Source organism: Vidua macroura, chromosome 8 (assembly GCF_024509145.1).
Source record: "Vidua macroura isolate BioBank_ID:100142 chromosome 8, ASM2450914v1, whole genome shotgun sequence".
Classification (NCBI taxonomy): Eukaryota; Metazoa; Chordata; class Aves; order Passeriformes; family Viduidae; genus Vidua; species Vidua macroura.
This window is the reverse complement of record NC_071578.1, coordinates 4,603,852-4,625,469: the sequence shown is the minus strand read 5'-3', so window position 1 is coordinate 4,625,469 and position 21,618 is coordinate 4,603,852.

Sequence of the window (21,618 nt, the reverse complement as noted above, 5' to 3'; positions counted from 1 at the left end):
GAGCAGAGTGTAACCCTTGCCTGCCTTGTAGCTGTCACAGGGGCCAAGCTGTCTCCTTGTTTCACTGTACTCTTTCCCCAGTGTGGATCCTTCCATCGTTTCATGTAGGTTGTGGCTTCAGACTGGCTGGATTCTCCTGGGGTTTTGTTCGGGTGGGCTCAGACAAGACAGTTTGGTCTATTTTTAGTCTCTAGGCACCAGTCTGATAAAGCTGTTGGATATAAAGATTGCAACAATGCAGCAGATCTTGGCTGAAAATGTTAATTTGGACCCCAGCGTCTCATTGGTATAAAAATCACTTAAATTGGTGTAAGTATTTTTCATTTCATTCTCAGCTTGAAGCAGTTCCTTCAATCTCTTCTGCTACAGGAAGCAGGTATTGATTGTATCTTTATCTTTGCATGGTTCTGTAATGATAAATCTGTATTGAATGTAATCTCTGTATGTGCTCAGTGCATTTCCTTAATGAGAAAATAAATTACATGCAATGGCTGACATTGTCTCTTGGTAAACACAAATGCTTCTTTTAATTGGGATTTCCAGTTGCATCTGGCGCTCTGTTTTCCTGCAGGAATCCTGTTGGGCTTTGTTGTTTGGGGTTTTTTTTAATGTTGGATATATTTCTTAAATCTGTTGGATAAAATAGTGGATGTTGGTAGTGTTCTTGCTGCTACATTTCCATGATAAAATAAGAAGGTAAATCTCTATCCTCTTGACAAACACCATCTGTCATTCCTGACAGCAGCCAGGACTGGGATCTTCAGGCAGCTCGCACCGCCTCCATCCAATCCTGCCTCCCAGCTCATCATGGGCTCTGCTTTGCTTTTTACAGCAAAAAAAAAAGACATTTTTCCTGCCCAGTTATGACCCTGAAGTGTGCCTGCATGTGGATATCTAGGAAGGATGAACCACTTTTGTGGACTGGTGTTTTCCGAGCGGTTTCATGATGGTTTTTGGCATCAGTGTTGACAGGAAGACAAACACAGAGAAATTAAAAAAAAAAATAAAAAAAAAAATAGAAGGAATATTTTTTAAACTCCATTAAAATGCAGAAAATATTTTAATGTTTTTGTTGCCATGTCTGTGCAGTGCAATTCCCAGTCACAGGTGCAATAGAAAGTTGGTTGTTCTGAAGATAATTCCTGCTGCAGCCACAGGCTCCTTCTCCCTTGCTCTGTGTCAACAGCAGAGAGGCTGATGCTGAAATGCTTTCTGCTGCAACTCAGAATGACAGGACTTCTTTTTCATCTCTTGTATCAGCTGGATTTATGTAGTTGGGTAAGTGCTGGGTGTCAGTGTAACTCTGCCCTCTCACCTCCAAGGAAGGATCTCCAAAAAGATTCATGATTTCTAAGTGAGAGAAAATTTCAGTTGTACCTATAGCCCCAAATCATAATTGCCATTATTCCTCTCTATCCTCTTGTTTTTGGCTCTACAAACAGCATTCCTTTGTTTTCCTGGTCTTGTCAAGGGCAGCCAGAGCCTCTGGGACTTCTCAGGAGGGCACAGCTGAGCAGAGTGCCTTGAGCTTTCTGTAAGAGTGAGAATTTGCCATTTAATTTGTGTCAGTGTTCATCCACACCTGGCTTTTCCACAGTGAGTACAAGGTACCAAGTTGTCCCTTGTTCTTGGTGAGGAATAAGCAATTCTTGTGGCCTTGAAAATGTAGATCAGACAAGATCAGCTCAATACTGGCTGTGCAATTTAATGAAAGTTCCAAGAACATCTTGGTGTCACAAACCAGAGTTTATTTTTTAACCTTTTCAACCTTAAGTCATGCATTTCTGTCCAGTAGGGATTAAACAAAAACCATGCTTGCAGCCTGTGTAACCATGTCTTTGTGTGCAAGGAAAGCCCAGCTGTGACAGATTTCATTGTGAGCATCACTCCAAAGGGTCTCAACCTTTCTGGACCTACAGATGTTCAGGACTCAGCCCGGAGCTGTTGGCTGTGGTTGGTAACATGCCCTTGGGGAGGAGTTTTATGCTTCTGAAATCAGAATTCCTGAGTGCAATTCCTGGAGCCCAGGGTTATCACCCTGCATACACATACACTCCCTCTTATCAGCCACAGCCAGCAGTGCACGGGGTATTTTTAACAGGTAAATTTGTGGCATGCTCAGAGGTGGCGTATTTACTCACAACCGAGTGGGGAAAAATGATAACAATGTTAATGAAAAATGATAACAATGTTAAATGTTAATGTTAACGAGTGTAGCGAGAAATTCCCCGAGTTGGTGGCGTAGGTGCAGGTGAACTTTCTTAGCATCTGAGGAAAAAAACCCACAAGTGAAAAGCCAGTGTGGGATTGAGTTTGGAAAGAGCCACAGAGGCAGCTCGTGCTTGGCAGGAGGCTTTATGGAAAATAGATCTTGTCAAAAACATCTCATTTGAGGTTATGGTTTTTGCTGATAATGGCAAATACATGGATGTTTTGCAACACATTTCAGATAAAATCACAGTCATGATACACAGACTGAGAGTTCAAGAGCCAGGAGAGTGAAAGACTGCAAAAACAAGTTCTCTGGAAAATCTTCCAAGTGGTGTCTTGACAGAGGCAAGCTCCCATCATCTCTCCGACAGCCCCGGGACGGTGCCATGAGAAGTGTGACAAAAAGAAGGGGCTGTGAGAGCTCTGACATGTCTGCATGCAGACATTCCTGCATGTTGCCATAGGGATGGGTTTCCAAGGGAGACAGGTGATGCACTTTTCTGAAACAGAACTGAGGCAGAGGGATGAGAGTGGGAGGATGGAGCTGAGCATTTTATCACAGAATCACAGGATGGTTTGGGCTGGAGGGGACCTTAAATCCCATCCAGTGCCACCCCTGCCATGGCAGGGACACCTCCCACTGTCCCAGGCTGCTCCAAGCCCTGTCCAGCCTGGCCTTGGGCACTGCCAGGGATCCAGGGGCAGCCACAGCTGCTCTGGGCACCCTGTGCCAGGGCCTGCCCACCCTCACAGAGAGGAGTTTCTTCCCAAATTCCCATCTAACCCAACCCTCTTTTTTACCCTCCAAACCTTCCTTTCTTCCATGCGTAGCATGAGTAATCCCTTAAGGAGTGCACTTTTCCTAAAATTCCTTACATCTTGTATAGCAGCCTGACTTAGCCCCACAGGCAATATTTCTCTTAAAACCCTTTTAGCTGCAAGCCCAAAAGACTTGCAAGTATGAGATCATGTTTGACAGGTGAAGAGGAATTTCTCTCGAAGCTTTTTCCCTTTTCTGAGGACTTCCTGCCTTTCATCCTCACCAAAATAGTTTTAGTTTTTTCCTTTAAACACTCAAGGGGGGGAAGTATTGGAACACTGGCAGAAACTCAGCCAGAAAAAGTAAGACTTGTGTCCAAATCACTGATTGCTACTGCCTTCATTGGAGACATTCAATGTCGTGTTTTAATGTCAGTCATTCTCAGTTTCTGATTTTCAGTGAAAAAAAAATCAGTGTCTGTAGATCTGGAGCTCAGAGGGACTGGCTGTTACCTCTTCAGCCAGGTCAGAGCCTGATTTTCCCTAAAGAAACTTTTGATTTGTGGGTTTGCTCCTGTGCTCTCCCAACCTTGAGAGCTTCTGCAACACATCCTTGAGATGCCGAGGATTTCATCTCCTTTTAGCAACTTTTTACAATTTTTGGAGGGCTTCCAATGCAAGTAAAATCTCCACAAGTGTGCAGTTATTAAATTCAAGTTCTCATCATTATGTGTCACTGGAAAGACATTTCTAACAGGAGGATAATCTCTGAATTTCCTCCTCACACTCTGGTGATGACCAGCCTTAATCAGCAGGGTAAGTTATGCTCTAATTTTACTTTATGCTGAGCATTTGAAGTCCCAATGGCCAAAGCTCACAGGAGGCAGCTCCAGAGCAAAGTTCCTGCCCCCCTGGTGCCTGCCAGGAGCTGAGTGTAGCACAGGATCCATCCAAATCACAGCTGGGGCTGCAGAGCTGGGGGTCAGGAGACACTTTTGGAGAAGTCTGCAGTCACAGAAATGAGCACCTGTTGCTATTGGACATGAAATGAGTATACAGAAGCTTGGTGAGTTCAAGAGAGAAAAAAAGAGCTAATTTTATTTCTGACCTCAATATATATAGAATTCCAAAAGTGACAGTGGATTGGAGGATGAAATTGCTACTTCTCTAGCTACACTGGTTAAACTAAGTCTATCAGTTCTCTCCTCCCTCAAAGAAGAATGCAAAACAATCATTATTTACATGAACAGTGTGTGAGAACTCTAGTAGAAATATGTAAACATTATCAGAAGGCTAAAGAAGTTTTATGAGAACATTAAAACTTTCAAAAGAACTATAAAAGAAAACTTAACTCTTTTAAAAATCGGGGCAACAAGCACCCTGCAGTATCCAGTGGCCTCAGTGATGCTTTGAGTCTCACTTCTGATGCACTGAATCTGTGAGAGCTGGGTGTGGGTGGGACAGAGCAGCAAGGAACAAGCTCTGCCCTCATCTCCTTTAGTCCTTAAGGGTTAAGTTTCACTTTTTGGAGCTGTCTTTTTGCACTGTACCGTTCACAGTGCTCACGAGTACTTGGCAGTCTCCATCACTTGTTTCCACATTCTCCCAGCCAACTATGACTCCTCATATTGGATAAACACGTCCGTATTTGTTAAGTATCCTCTTTCAGTGATTATGGCTCTGGAAAGAGCAAATCAGTTACTGAGATGAAGCAAATCCATGAGTGGGGCAGTGAACTGGGCCAGGAAAAAGCGTTCATGGGGAAATCACCCGAGCAGGGCTGTGCCTGGGGGCACTGGCAGAGGTTTATCAGCATTCCTGCAATCAGGACTGTGGGGAGGAGAGGCCCGCCGGGCTCCTCTGCATTGCTTTCTGCAGCAGCTGAAAAGGACAGCTTTGTCCCTGGGTTGGTTTGGTTCACTCATCCCAAGGCTCAGGACGGGAGGAGCTTCTCCTAAAGCATCTTCCCAACACTTTCCACACCATGTTTTCTAGATTTAGGAGGTTTTTCTCCTGAATGCCAGCATATGGATGTCTGGGCTCTTTAAATGAGGAGGGCTTTGCAGAGTTTCCTCAGTTGCTGGTAGTGTCAGCTGTGATAAATGAGGGACTGTGCCAGCCAGGAAGTTTTCCAGAGCTGGCCTCGATGGGACCCTTCTGAGGATGACGACAAGCAGGGGGGGGGAAAAAAACTGCTTTGATTTGACACCTCCTGTTAACATCAGAGAGAAGCAGTCCCTGGAAAACCCATCTCCTCCAAAGTCAGGCTGCCTTGTGGAAACTGAAAACAATACTTTGCTCATGAGTGATCAGGAGTGGAGTGATCTCACCTGACCTTTGCTTTAATATGGCTTATCCAAAGCTTTTTCTGCTTATCCAAACCTTGGCTCCAGGCTGCGCTGGGAACCCAGGCTATTCGGGGCAAATCCTGGTGACCTCTCCTTCAGCTGGCTCCCCTCAGGAGGATGAAGAGGGGATTACTGCCCATGGATGGGTGTCCTGAGCCAGCAAATAAAACACTGCTGCCTGCCTTGGAGCTGATTCCTAAGCCATGGTGTGCTGGAGGATCTGTCTGTGCCCAGTCTCACAGACCAGCTCTCCAGGAGACAGATGGCTTGTGGGCTGCGCTGGGTCCCAAGAAATACAGTCACTGACAGGCTTAAAATAGTTCTCTTTTTACATTTATTTTTCTTGTCTAAACCACTTTTGCTCTAGGTTTGCCCAGCACCTACAAAAGCATTTTCATTCCTGTTATTTCCATACCTGGGAAATGGAAACCAAGGTGGCCACGAGCCCCAGTCAGGCAGAGATGGGATTGGAGCCAGTGGCTGCAAGTGGGACAATGTTTAGGGATGTTGGTGGCCCTGGAAGGTTGCCCTGGCTGGAGTGAGCTGCCTGCAGACAGGACACTGACCCTCAGGTGTCCCAGCCTGTCCCAGCTCCAGGTCCCCGCCCAGAGCTGCCTGTCTGGATGTCAGCTTTGTCCCACTCCCCTGCTGGTTGCTGCTGGGAATTTGGATGCATTTTAAATCAGACTAGACTCCCCTAGTTCTGCATGAAAAGCCTGAAGAGGCTGCAGTGCCAAATCAGGGGCTCATTTAAGGTGTTTTCATTGAGTATCAGTGCTCTTGTTCTTTATTGTTTCTGCAGAAAAATCACCTTCATTTCTTTGCTGCAGAATTTCACCTTCCACTGCCCCAGGCTGCTCCAAGCCCTGTCCAGCCTGGCCTGGGACACTTCCAGGGATCCAGGGGCAACCACAGCTGCTCTGGGCACCCTGTGCCAGGGCCTGCCCACCCTCACAGAGAATTCCTTCCCAAAATCCCATCCATCCCTGCCCTCTGGCAGTGGGAGCCATTCCCTGTGTCCTGTCCCTCCATCCCTCATCCCCAGTCCCTCCCGAAGCTCTCTTGGAACATTTTTAGGCCTGGAAGGGGCTCTGAGCTCTCCCTGCAGCCTTCTCCTCTCCAGGTGAGCACCCCCAGGAAGGAGGGAGCGATTCAGAGTCTGCAGCTCTCACAGACCACGGTCAGGGCTTCCAGAGGGGGCAAAATGAAACCAGCTCTCAGCCACACTGGCTCTGGTGAGCTCGTGGAGTTCTCAGGAGGAGCTGTTTGTTTTGTAGCATTTCTTTTTAAGTTCAAACACGCCCACTTGAACTAGAATTGCCTCTCTCAGTGGAATCAAACCAGCCATGGGTAGCTGGGGGTAACCACCTTGGTTAGCTCCTAGGAAGGTGCTGGGCAATCTCTCAGCTTTTGAACTGCTTCTAAGGCCAGCAGCCTGCACAAAGCCAGGTGTTAACTCTTGAAGAGTCAGATGATCTCACTGGTGGCCAGGGAACAGCACACACACACACAAAGCTGCAACAGAGAGACATTTATGGCAGCAATGAGCAGTTTTCACTTTCCCTCCACCGTGCTGGGGCTGGCAGGCAGCAGGAGCTGTGCAGGCCATTCCTTTGCTGCTCAGCATCCCTGAAATGCCCTTGGCTGGACCAGTTCCTCAGCAATGCCTGCAGTCCTGCACCCAAGCTGTTCTCTGCAGACTGCTGAAGCAGATAATTCTGTGTGCACCATGATAAAGTCCAGCTCTGCTCTGTGGTTTATCCCAGGAACGAGAGTGTACAAAACTGCATCACAGGCTGCAAAAGAAACCCCTGCCACTCTCCTCCTGCTCCTCTCAGCACCTCATTTCCTGAACTGTGGGGAATTTCCTTGTTTCTGGAAGCTGGGGGCTGCTTGAATTTAAAAAATAATGTAATTACAACTTAAAATTGATAACAAGTGTCAGCACTAGAAGGAGAATCTGCATCTTGTCAGTCATTTGATTTAAGGTAATTATGTCAAGCACAAGGCAGGGGATGAGCGTGCAGGTATCAGTGGAAACTGCTCCTGTGCACTCTGAATCCAGTGAGCAGATTCAGATAAAGCTTTAGACTCTCAGCTTATCTTAATGCCTGAATAAGTTTGCGAATGAGCCTCTTTTTGCATAGCTTATCATGAGAGCATCTGCAGAACTCCTTGCTAGGCTGAGGAACAGCAGGGCCATCGAGGAAGGGATCTGTCACAGGAGTGGGAGGTGCTTTTCATCATAACCGCATAAATCCAGAGTGTGATGAGTATTGATCTGGTTTTTGAGTTGTCACAGCTCCTTCAACTGAAATACAGCCAGGAGGCTGCAAATTTGGTCATCATCACACTCATGACCCCCTCAAGACTTTCCTTTCCTTTCCTTTCCTTTCCTTTCCTTTCCTTTCCTTTCCTTTCCTTTCTTTCCTTTCCTTTCCTTTCCTTTCCTTTCCTTTTCCTTTCCTTTCCTTTCCTTTCCTTTCCTTTCCTTTCCTTTCCTTTCCTTTCCTTTCCTTTCCTTTCCTTTCCTTTCCTTTCCTTTCCTTTCCTTTCCTTTCCTTTCCTTTCCTTTCCTTTCCTTTCCTTTCCTTTCCTTTCCTTTCCTTTCCTTTCCTTTCCTTTCCTTTCCTTTCCTTTCCTTTCCTTTCCTTTCCTTTCCTTTCCTTTCCTTTCCTTTCCTTTCCTTTCCCCTCACCCACAGCATCTCCAGAGTGAGACAACAGCAAAAAAATGTTGTCTCTATTATTCTGCTGCAGCACATGCAAACAAATATTGAAAAAGGTTCTCTTGGTTGGCTATTTAAACTAAAGCAATGCAGAAATATTTAAACTTTTCATTTTTTCTTGAATTATCAGTGCACAAGAACCTCTTGGCATGCAGCAACCACACAAACTTCTCTCACAGACAGGAATACACCCCTGCATTTGTGTACAATTTATTCATCTTTCTTGTTTGAAAAACTTGGTTTTGCACATCCAAAGCAATGACAGCAATGACAGTGATTGACAGGAATGCTGAAAATGAAGATCAAAGCCACTACAATTTCATCTGCAGTCCCCTTCTGTTAATATTTAAGTGTCCTTAAATTGCATTTAATTTGTGCATGTGATTTGTTCCTGTGATGGAGCAAGATATCAAACAGCAATAGAGAACTGACTGATCAGGGTGGTCAGAGTCACTTTTTTTTTGGCTCATTAAGTTCCTTCACGGCTGCCTGATGTTCTCCAAACTGACACCACCCAACAGGCTGCAGACCTGGAGTGTGCTGCCTCTTCTTACTGATAAAAATGAAATGGAGGGAATAACTACTGATGAGATCAAAATCAAATTGTTTTTTAGAAACAAGGTTATACAAAAATCAAAGACCCTTTCCTCTGAGGATCTGGAATCCATCCAGACCTCTCTCCCAGCTCAGACCTCCTGTTTTCCCAGGGATTATGCAGGGCATTAGCAGCTGTCCTGTCCTGGAGCACAGCAGCTCTTCCCTCTCCCCAGATCCTCTCTTGGTATCCCTGGTCCCTCTGGTCTCTTCAGAATCACTAAAACATATTTTCCCCCCTTTTTTCACCCCTCCATATACTAAACTAATTACTTTTTCATCTTTCTGTCATCCAAACTCAACTTCCTTCTGAAAACTCCTTTTTCCTTGGGAATTTTTTCTTTCTTCCAACTGGCAGCAGTCCTTGGGCACTTCTCAACTGTTCCCCAGCTGCTGCCTGGGCTTGGCCGGGCATCTGGCTCCCACGCAGGGCACCGAGATTCCCAGGCTGCTCTTACAATAATAGGAAACTTAACACCCATTCTGGGGACTGCTAATGTGAAAAGATCTTTTGAGCTTTCCTCAAAGAAAATGCCAGAGAATGTTCTGTTGGCAAACAGCTGTTAGCAACCAGAGTCCTCCCCCCACTCCAGTTTAACTGTTAAAATGGCTTTTTACACTCACCCCTTTTGACTTTTGGCTACAAAATCGAGGTATTTCTTTCTATATGCTTTAAAAATATTTTTTTTTCTCTGCATCACAGGTTTCAGCAAATCTGGAGTTTGCCAAGCTGCATCTGTAGCTGCTGGCCAGAGGTGGAGACAGCTCTGAGGCCTGGGGATATTCCCTGGGGTAGGAGGTCTCCAAGTGACCAAACTGAGGACTGGTTCAGGAACTTCCAAACTGCTGATGGACACCCCAGAGCTCTTGGGAACAGCATCTGCATGCACTGAGTTGAATAAAGCATCTCTGTATGTGGCTTTTATTGTGTTGATAAAATCTGGGCTTGAAATGGATGAACTCTGGCACCTACATGAAATTGAGATGCTGATTAATCTGCCCATTGATTTAGGTCAATTTATGAGGTCATAGAATCATAGAATGGTTTGGGTTGGAAGGGACCTGGCACTCATCTTGTTCCAACCCCAGGAACACCTTTCGTTATCCCAGGGTGCCCCATCCAACCTGGCCTTGCACTCTGCCAGGGATGCAGGGGCAGCCACAGCTTCTCTGGGAACCTGTGCCAGGGCCTCCCCACCCTCCCAGGGAACAATCCCTTCCCAAAATCCCATCTAACTTTGGCCTCTGACACTTTAAAGCCTTTCTTCTTGTCCTGTCTCTCCATGCCCTTGCAAAAAGTCCTCTAACTCTCTTGTGGAATTTTTCAGACAATTAATGTATGCTCTGTGGGGTTTGAATTTTATGGGCATGAATGATGTGCTGAACCCAGCCTGAGAGCAGGACTCTGTTTGTTGAGCTCCCACCGGCAGTGGGCAAAGCTCTGAGACCTGGGGGTGCTCCCAGCCCTGCTCTATCCTTAGAGGCCCTGAGGATGCCCCCAGCCCCAACCATTTACCCAGCCCCAGATGATGCTCCCAGCCCCTGTCCCTGCTCCATCCCCGTCCTTTCTCCATCCCTGTCCCTCCTCCATCCCTGTCCCCGCTCCATCCCTGTCCTTGTCCCATCCCTGTCCCACTCCATCCCTGTCCCTCCTCCATCCCTGTTCCCGCTCCATCCCTGTCCCTGTTCCATCCCTGTCCCTGCTCCATCCCTGTCCCTCTCCCATCCCTGTCCCTGTCCCATCCCTGTCCTCACTCCATCCCTGTCCCTGTCCCTGTCCCATCCCTGTCCCAGCTCCATCCCTGTCCCCTCTCCATCCCTGTCCCTGTTCCATCCCTGTCCCAGCTCCATCCCTGTTCCATCCCTGTCCCGCTCCATCCCTGTCCCTGTTCCATCCCTGTCCCGTTCCATCCCTGTCCCTGCTCCATCCCTGTTCCATCCCTTTCCCGTTCCATCCCTGTCCCTGTTCCATCCCTGTCCCTGTCCCATCCCTGTCCCTGTTCCATCCCTGTCCCCGCTCCATCCCTGTCCCAGCTCCATCCCTGTCCCAGCTCCATCCCTGTCCCCGCTCCATCCCTGTCCCATCCCTGTCCCTGTCCCATCCCTGTCCCTGTCGCCGCCCGTCCCGCACTGCTCCCGCCCGCCAGCAGATGGTACCCGGCATTTAGGAACAGCTCCGCTCTGTGTTCCAGCAGCAAAGAGTCCATTCCAAAGGCGGCTCCATCCCTCCCGCGATCCTCGGAGCCCCCTTGCTCCGTGCCCAGGCGGGACAGGATGGCAGGTCCCCCTTCTTTAGGTGTGACATTATTTTACCGTCCTCCCAAAAGCGCTTCCTGCCGCATCCATCAGCTCCGGCCGTGCCGTGAGTCCTGCAAAAGGAGCTTGGCTGAGGAATCCCTTCCAGCCCAGCAGAGCTGGGCACGAGAAAAAATCTCCAGTCCAAACCCGGGCTGAATTAGGGAGATAGAGCCCCGTGCACACTGCATCTCCACACAAAACAAATCCTAAAATACATTTGTAGGTGTTCAGGCTTTTTAGGAGGATGGTGACAATATTAGCAATGAAAACAAGGTCACAAAGCAGCTGAACTTGTGCTGTCCTTGGGTCAGCTTGCAAGCACCCCTGGAAAAGTTAAATCAAAAATCTGTTTCCCAAAACATGTGCCTGCAGGTTTGTTTTTATTCATAGAATCAGAGAATGGTTTGGAAGGGACATTAAAGATCGTCTTTTTCTGACCACCTGACAGGGCAGGGACACCTTCCACTGTCCCAGGCTGCTCCAAGCCAAACCTGGCCTTGGTCACTTCCAGGGATCCAGGGGCCTCCACAGCTTCTCTGGGCACCTGTGCCAGGACCTCAGCACCCTCACAGGGAACAATTCCTTCCTGACATCCAACCTAAACCTCTTCTCTTTTGGTTTAAAATTAATCCCCCTTGCTGCTCCCTCGCCAGTTGTCCCTGTGTGCAAACCCTGGATCTGGCAGAGCCCATTCCCTGCCCCAGGACAGGCAGGACAGAAGCTCAGGAGCAGCGCTGTGAGCACACACCAGCCTTTCCCGTGGGATGAGTCCAGACTTGTGAGCTTTGTCCTGCTCCTTTTTGGAATTTCTGCTTCCTGCAGAGGCACCAGGCTGGTGTCTGGACTAGTTACACTCTAGTTTTTCACTTAAACAGAATAACTTCACCTTTATTCCAATGCAGAAAGGAGAATCAGGCAAATACACTGTGAAATGGCAAAAAAAAAAAAAAAAAAAAAAAAAAAAAAAAAAAAAAAAAAATCAATATGTAAGACTGGTGTCATGCATTTGCTCTAAGTAAGAACTCGTACACTGAACACAGATTCTAATAAAATCACCTTAAAAAAAAGAATATTTAAACTTCTTTTTGTTTAGCTATTTTATCCAGATCTGTCTCAAACTCCTGCAAATGTTCTATGTGATATTGGCATCGTTAAGAGTTTATTTGTTATGGTGGCTCTGAAGTTCATGATGGTGCCTTCCAGCTACAGGGCCAGCCATAAAAACATAACTCCAGATCTGCCCTGTCAGTGTGACCACAGTGACCCAGAGCAGAGGGAAGGCTGATGGGATGAGGCTCTGAACTGAACATCAGTCTTTTACACCCAGATACATAAATAGCTTATTTTTTAAAGATAGCTAAATGTTTCCCCACAGATATATAAACATTCCTCCATGTCTGGAAACAGTGTGTTGTAACCCAGCATACCATGGCCACCAGTGGAGTGGAGCATTTTAAAACAAACAAACAGCAAAGAAATTATGATGGGCATGAAAACATGAAAGCAAATTTTCTGGAAGGTTTGTTGTTGCTGCCCTTTTAAAATGAAACAGCCTGGAGATTTGTCAGAAGGTTCAAAATATTGACAGTCTCACCTCCCCACTTTTGTTCCTGAGCTCTTCCACCTTCAGCTGCACTGCAATTTTTTGATATTAAGCATAGTTTCTCTCCAATCCCATCCAGTTAATTATGTTTTAATAAGAAAGAAACCTCAAATTTAATGAAAGTTAGAAATAATTAGAGAGTACACAACACAAACACCGACTTAGTAGAAATGTGATGAAGGGCTTTTCCCCTGCAGGTTCCTGGTTTTAATATCTAATGAGGATCTGAAAGTCAGTAAAATTAAAATAGTCCTGATAGACAAACAAAGTCGATGCTCTGCTGAACAAGAGCCACCCCCTAATCCATGCAATATTCTCATTACTGTTAATTAACTCGGAATGAAAGAGTAGGCTGCAAAACTTTAACAGAGCTGTATTAGAGCTGCTCATTGATCTCTCAGAGGTGCCTCAGCGAGGGCTGATGCTGAGGCAGAGTTGGCTCCTTCACTCATCCCATCTCTCCTTGCCCTGTTGCTTTGCCGTGTTCAGGGGTGTGGGTGTCCCAGCGTCCCCAGCTGTGCAGGAGGCACCGAGTGTGGGCTGCTGTAGTCACAGGCAAACCCAGTGCAGATGTTTAATTCAGCAGGACACATCTGTACCATCACCCTCAACCTGCTGTGCCCCCCCTGATCTCCCTCTGCAGGGGTCACCCTTTCTCTCGGACTCCTGAGGTGCCAGCTGCCACCAACACTGATTGTCTTGTCCTTCCCAAACCAAGTTTTCCAATTTCCATGTCAAGTGTTGAGCGAAACCAGAAGATCTCAGCTGTTCCTGTTGGGCTCTGCATACAAAGTGTGCTTTCCCAGCTTCCGAGGCAACACCGCCTGACGTCGCCTTTTCCACTGGAAAACCAGGAGGTTTTCCTTCTCCCCAGCTGTCATCACAAACACCCGTGGCAGTGGATCCCTCCACATGTTTGATGTCCTTCAGAGCAGCCTCCTCCACACGTACCTTGTCCCTGGCAGGGTTTTTCCCTGTGGACAGCCAGGGACAATTTCCATCCTCTGGCTTGGAAAACCTGTTGAGGTTCAGGTGGGATCCTGGGCTCTGCCTCTCCCAGGATCCTGAGATCCTGCTCCTGCCTCTACAGGGAGTGCTGGATGTGGAGCACAGGGCTCCTGCTGTCCCATCTCCTGCAGCCCCAGGTTGCTTCAGAACCTCTGTTCCACGATTCCCTCCATCCTACCCATGCCCAAATGGGTGAGCCACGGCCTGCACTCGTCCTCCAGCTGCTGGTGGTCCCTGGCTGATCCAAAATCCTCACCCCCCCATGGGAATTCATGGTGTGGGTATCCCTACTGCAGCTGTTTGCCTTCTAATGAGTAAACAATCTGGCATTTCTCTCCTCCCTGTTAATCAGGCAGATCTGCACAATAGAGAAATTATTCCTTATGTTGAAAAAAAACCCACAAAAAGTGAGGAAGGTCAGTGTGTTTGTAGTTAGGAGGGCCCAGCATAGACCTATTGCATTTATCCTTTTGATAAGGACATTTGATAAGCAGCCTTCTGGACTCAACTCAAGCATTCAACTCAAGCTCTAGTGCAGGACAGGGGCAGTGAGCTGCCAGAGCTGCTGGGGGCACCGAGGGGTGCCACAAGTGACACGGCTGCAGTGCTTTCTGAAGTGACAGCGCTGTTATCCTGCTCCTTCTGGGTCATCACCACCCCAAATCCAAATAAAAACAGGACAACCCAAAGCCAGGGAAGGCACTTGGCTCTCACCTGTGGTCTGTGAGAAGCTGCTCAGGGCTGGAGAGCGTCATGCCCAGCACCAGGAGTAGCTCAGAGGGCTCAGCCCTGAGCAGGGACCAGGCAGAGGGAAATCAGCCCTTTGATCTCCATCCCATCCCAGCAGCAAAGGTCACTCCGGATTTACAGTCCTATTACTGCCCAAATGTTTGTGGAAGCTCTGACTCCCCACCTAGTGCTTCCCAGCGTGCTGTGGCTGGAAACACTGCCACAGGGCCAAGCTCTCCCTGGCCTGGTAGCACGGAATAAATAATTTATGCCAATCTTGTTGTTAACAAACCCTTTTCTTCCTGCAGATTATTTACACTCGGAGAATTTCACCTTGTGGAAACAACTCCTAGGGATAAATCCAACTCCTGAAACAGTTCTAATATATTTTAGCAGGTGAGGAAGAGAATTCGAATGGAAAGAAGTTAATTCAATTCCAATTCAAGCTTTTTTAAATAGAAACTTTAATTTTTTAATGCATTTCCCTACACTGACAAGAATTAGCTCTTAAATAATTCTTCCAAAAGGCACGTTTCTATTTCATGTATTAAGTGTTCATGGAAAATCAGAGAAATCTGGTTTATTTCTTATTGCAATCACAGTACATAAATGTCAGGCCATTTGCTGTAGCATCCCTATGAAGGAAAGGTGCTGAAGAGGAAATTTGCCTCAGGCCTCAAATTATATCTTGCTGGAACCTGAATCACATTTTTTTAAAGCTCCTAAAATGCGTGGGAGAGGGTAATGATCTGTAATGAGATAACACAAATAATTTTCTTAGTCTTACCAGACTGAAATTAATTGGTCCTGAGCATGGTTTTAAATATGTGACATTAAAGAAGCACGTGGTTGCCCCACAGGGACGAGCTACCCTACATTTTAATGTTGCATCCTCATCTTGTTTTGTATTCCTGGCCACGTGATATTAACTCTGGAACAGCAGGCAGGATGTTTTAATTGCACATAAATAATTATGCAAATGTAGATAGCAATGCTTGTTGAAATTAATCATTCATTATCACTGTGGAAAAAAAAAATGAATGGCAATGAGATGAGATACTGCTGCTGAAAGCTGAGCTGAAATTCTGTTTCATTTCTCAATCAGCCTTCGTGAAATGTACTTGATGAATATCAATTCACCCCACTGGATAACTCTGCCTGAGGGAGGAGACACTTCCCAGGGAGGGCAAGGAATATTTGTAATAATTAAAGGCCCATCAAGAGATCACAAAGCAACTTATGGAGGAGGTTAAACTGCTTTTATTCACATTTGTGAATAAGCAAAGAGTGATAAACAAAAGAGACTTTGAAGTAGAGTTACTAAAGAGGGGTTGAACATTAAAAACATTAAACCCCCCTCCCCAAAAATAGAGGCACCTGCTCTGCATCGTTCTCCCACCAGGGATCACTGCCACAAAACCTGCAGGATCAGCTCCCAGGGCTTCACAGCACGAGCAGTGCTGGGAAGAAAACTCCTATTCCCAGTGGATGGTGTGAAATGAGCTCCTAATCCTGGTTTGGGGCTCTTGACCCCAGAGATGGGGATGGCTCAGCCTGGCCCTGGGCTGCCCCTGGGCTGTCACAGCCTTCCCCTCCAGGGCTGTCCCTGCCTTGGAGCTCCTGGGGGCAAACGATGCCATTGCAGGGCATGGAGAGGTTCACAGGAGCATCACAGAAACAGCTGAGGGCTTTTTCTGACCTTTTGCCCTTCACTTGATTGCCTGTTTCTTTAAAGAAAGTTTACTTTTTTTTTTTTTTCTTGTTCTTTAGTTTTTTTCTCCTGCTATCCCCACGAGGCATTCTTTCCTCTGAGTCATGCACACCATAAAGAAATTACTGTTTGGCTCAAAGTTCTGCTCCCATGCCTGGAATCAACATTTTTTCAGTGAGAGATAGGAAATGAGCTGAATTTGTGGGTGATTCACTATTTACTATTTTGACCTGAGATGTGTTTTTACCACTAACTTTAAGAGAAAAGAAAATCCTACAATAAAATACCTAAAAGGCCAAAGCTACATGGGACAGGAGGCATTTACATGTTCTTTAATAGTTTCTTCACATCATATACCGTAATAATCCCTTACATCTCTGGACACTGATCTTACATTTTATTAGGATTATTAATGTGACTAATTTTGTTCCAGAATGGCATCTTAAACATTTAAAATGCCCCTAAAGAGCATGTTTTCTCATGCAGCTCAGAAACCTGGCATTGTTTGTGCATTTATATTTTTTAATACGTGTATGATAAAACATAATAAAGCATTTTTTTCAACATCTATTTGTCCTGGAAGCAAAAATCATACATATATATATATAAAACAGAGCAGTCCTGTGCACTAAAGCCCAGTTACAGAGTGCCCAGAGGCAGGATCTGGACCATACAACAGCTGAAAGTTTGCAAAACACCCACATTTGCCCATTTTAATCCAGTGCTGTCAGGTGGGATATTGAAACAGATCTTCCCTCCCTCCAGGGCCATCTCTTGGTGTTTCCAACCCTTTTGTGTTCCAGCACAAACAGCACTGATGTGCTCCTCTGGACATGTGGGGGTCTTGGTTCACCCACAGCAGCTCTGCTGGGCTTTGGATCCCTCCAGGGATCCCAAAATCACAAACCCCATGGGCCAGCTCTTCGCTTAAAGGAGTGAAAATAAAACTCTGAAAGCCTTGCTTGAACCCACTGCAAGTCACTTTCTAAAGTTAGATTTAGACATTTAGGTCATTATAAAGCAGATGCTGCCACCAAATTTGTTTGGATGTAACCTCGCTGCAGCACTTCTGCCAGAAGAAACAAATTAGAAAATGCTGGCTGCCTCCTCAAATCCTTCTGATTTATTTGTTTCAAACCAAAGCAGTTGCAGAAAGTTCTTAAGTAGTGCATCTCCATCCCTGGCAGGTATTTATGAAGAAGGCAGTGACTTCAATTTCAGCTGCAGGAAATGGAACACATCTGGAATCAAGAAATGTCTTTTATGGTGTCCATCACTTCAGGTGAAAGGGAATGAGGAGGAAGATGAGATGAGGAAATTCATTTCCCAGAAAAGACCACAATATATTTAAAACATACATATAAACTAAAATATTGTTCAGAATGTTTGGGTTTTTTTTGGTTGAGATGAACATTTTTCTATGTTGTTCTCCCAGGATAGCTCCTGGAAGTGAAAAGGGGTTTTGCAGTGCAGCTGGTGTTTCCTATTTCACTGATATTCTTGCAACCACAAAGAGATGAAGCTGCCTCTCTGTGCTCCATTCAAGGACACAGGGGAAAGGAGAAGCTACCAATGATTTCCTGTCCCATAAAAGCCATCCAGTACATGCCCAGTGTTGCTAAACTGCAATTTTTTTTTTCACAAATCCATGATTTTTAGTTGGGAGGAAGAGTGGGTTTGAAAGCCCCACACCCTGGAAGCAGCTGGATCCTCGTGTACCACCCAAAAAACCCTCAAATGGCACAAAACCAGTGTCAAACAACCAGAGCCCCTAAACTTTCACTTACAAGCAACAACCCTTGAAGGCATCCATCATTTTTGGAGTCTGATTAATGAGTGTGAGTGCAGTGTGTACAACCAGCACCTAAAACAGCTCTAACATTTTCCACTTTCTGCTTGGCTGTGACTACTTTAAACAATTACTTCAGCGGGTTTGAAGCCCAGCTGGGCATTTGTTGTGCTGCTGGTGGCCAGGGCCCTGTTGACCATCACTGGACACATCAGGGATGGCCTCTGAATGTCCAGACACGCTGAGGCTGCTCTGGATGCTGAGATGTCCTGAGGCTTCGCTCCCCCTCTTCACCCCAGGGGAGATGAGGGGATCTCTGCTCCCCACTCACAAGCACTGTCCCCAGCTCAGTCTGTGAAACTGATTAAAAGCAGACCCATTCTTAGCCTTTTTCACCTTGGATGAGTGATTTCAGGAGGATGCAGCAAACCACGACACCACTCCAACCCAGCGCTGGCTGCAGGAGCTCTCGCAAGCCCCTGCGCAGGAAATGAGACCTCAATGGCATTTCTGTCTCATTTCTGGAGGAGCCCAGCCCCGTTCCTCTTCCTTTTCAGAGCATGAACAATGTGCAGAACAGTGGATATACGCTGCTCCTGTGAGCTGGGGTTTTGTCCATTGTTAGTGCAGTGAAAAATACAGACTTTTCACACAGTTTGCTTTGTAAAGCCAGCAGTTGCCCACAAGCAAGCGCCAAGTCAGGTCCGCAAAAACAATGAAATGACATGATTAAAACTTGCAATTCATCTTAATCCAGGGCCCTCTGGCATGAGCATTATAATAAAGCCTTAAATAAATAGTTATAAGAGCCACTTCTGTCATCACATGGCTGATGCAGAGTGGAAAACCATGCAAAAATGAGGTGTCTGCATGTTCTGTCTTCTTGTTGGCAGCTGCACCCTGCAATGTGCTGTTGAAAACAGCTTTTTAAAGTTGTGATACTAAATGTCACCGTCAGGCTTGTCATGATTTTCATCTCACTCCTACCCAGTGAACATAATTTATTAATAATCTGATTTTATATGAATTTGAGGTGTGAAGATTCAGCTCCTCTGAATTACCCCGCTGGGGAAGAAGGACAGAGGGAAATGGACATCAGAAGTGTCCCCCTGTTCTGCTCAGATGCTGCCTCGACTTGGGGCTCTTTCAGAGGATTTAGAGGCAGGCAGCATTTTGTTTATTTGATGTGCAACCTTAGCTGACCTGATTAGAATGAGTTATTGACAGCTCTGGAGCTCTGAATCAGAAGTTTCCAGAAAGCAGCCCATTAATAACTGGTGCCTGTGTGAGGAATTGATTAGCTCAAACCATCCAAGTGTCACAGGCAGCACAGCCTCGTTCCCTAATCAGCCCAGACAAGCTCCATCCTCTACAGGGAGGGAAACCAGCAGGTCTCATGTAGTAAAAAACAGAAAATATGGGAAAGACTCACCCAAAGCACAGCTGTGATACAGAATTTCATGCTGAGGGGACAGAAAAGGTTTTTGTTTGGACACCAGACCCAGAGGGAAATTTTGCAGTATGGTTTGGTTCACAACAAAAGAGGATCTGGGGCTTTTCCAGTGGCACCCATGCTGTTGGGATGATTTAAAGGTCACAGTGAAAAATCCATTTGCTGGATCCTCATCTGGCTTTCCACCACGAGCACAGGATGAGGGAGCCCACAGAAAACAATTAATTGGTGCCTTGGAATTCATGTCTGCTCAGGAGATGGAATTTCAGAGCATTTCAGTGCATTTCTTACCTTGTTTTCCTTAAGCTGAGATTTTCCAGCGTGGGTGCATCTTTCAGGTGTGGCAGATTATTTGTGTGAGACCTGAGGTGGGATTCAGTAAACACCAGCCAAGCCAGAGGCAGGGTGCACCTCAAACAGAGAAGGTGCTAGGAAGAACTCATGATTATTTACCAAGGAAAAAAGCAATTCAAACAACATGTTTTCCTCAAGATTTAAGACAAACCTGCTGTTTAACTCCTTTAATACCAAAGGTTGCTGAATTCCCAAGCAATAGCATGGCTGAGACAAATCACCATTTCCTCTTCAGAAAATGGAAATAGTGTAGAATTGTTCTTTTTTTTCTTTCTTTCTTTTTATTTTTTATTTTTGGTGGGAAAAACAACTTCTGAACTCCTTCACCACTTTCTGAGAGGAGCTACAGTGGAGCTCAGCCAACTGTGACCTTTTACAACGTGGGGGAGGAGATATGATGGAGTTGGAGCCCATTTCTCATTTGCAATGAGCCCTTTGCAAATTAGTACCTGTGTTTCCAGGGCCCACAAATGCACAGCTACTTGAAGAAGCAAATAATTAGTTTTTGTCTTCCATTTCATCCAGAAGCTGTGGCAGTGGCTCTGTTAAGCCAACCCATAAATATATATATATAAACACACATGTATATGTATATATTTTTATGTTTCTTATTATAAACATAATATATGCCTTTTTAATATATGTATACTCTTTGCAATCTGAGCATTTACATCACTTTTAAATGCATCACCAAAAGGCAACTTATGGAAAATGCTGATTGAAAACATGGGAAGTTGCATCAGAAACAGATTTTTTCCCCTGCCTTCTGCGGATGGTGATTTGCTCCACTCTCAACTATTCAGGGAAATAGCAGGGAAAATACATTTCCTTTTCTGCTGAGTGCCAAGTAAGCCCCACTGAAGGCAAACTTCAGTGTTATGGTGATCCCTACCACCTTCTGCCAGCTAAGAGTCTCCTTTATCTCAAATGGTGTGTTTCCTATTAATAATTACTCAACAAAAGCTTGGTTATGTATTATTCATTATTCATAGTTTTTTTTTTTTAAAGTCGTTGACACCACCTGCACTGAACTCTGCAAACCAGCCCTGAATCAGCTTTCAGAGGTCTCTGCCAGAGCTGAGTGTCGCCAGATGAAAAATATAAGCATTACTGCAAAACTATTTTTTCCTTTTTTCTTCCTAAAAGTTTGCTGCTTTGTTTCATGCCAGTAAGCAACTTTTTGTTCTTACTCTGCCTGTAATTGTGTTTATTTGTTAATGATGGAGACAGAAGGAGAAACTGCTGCTGTAAGAGTGGAAACAATCTTAAATCATCTTCAGCCCTGGCTTGCATCTGGCACAGTCTCATTTGTCCAACAGAGGCTAAATGGGTTTGTAAATCCCACAAAAAATGTCAAAGTGAATCAACTATGGACTTAGGAAATATTGTTAATGATTACAGAAGGCTAAATTATGTGTAAGACAGCTTTCTTTTCATTTACATCCAGTTCATTAGTCTGAATAGTAAAATCTCAAATGCATCTTTTAGTTCATGGAGAAAATAAGGGTCCAATTTAACAAGGGTGGTTTATGAAGTTTAGTTTTATTTTCTGCCTACAAACAGGAAAAAAAGAAAAAAAGAAAATAAAAAAGACAAATCTGTCAGGAGCAAGATGCCCCTTCCCAGTGCCGTGCCAGGTGCTGCTCCTCCCTCCCAGCACAGCAGGAAAACACGGCTGCAGCCTCTGCCCCTGCATTTATGAGCACAAAAAGGTTTTTTTATGTCATTTCAAGCGTTCAGATCCTGCCTTGTAACAAAACAGGAACTTTGGATGCAGGCTGGAAAACCAACCAGCCACAGGAGCTCTGCATGCACAGGGCTGAGGCTGGGCAGGGGCTCTGGTGGGTTTTGAGGGGATGTGGTGCAGGGGAGTATCCTGAAATCACCTTTTCCAGCCAGCCTGCTGGTGCATTTGTCATTCCCTTTCCATCACTTCACTTTGATGGGATCAAAGACTGCTCAAATATTAACTTCAAGCACTACTTTATTAAAGGTGTTGCTTTTTATTTGCACAAGTTTTTATGATTTTTTAT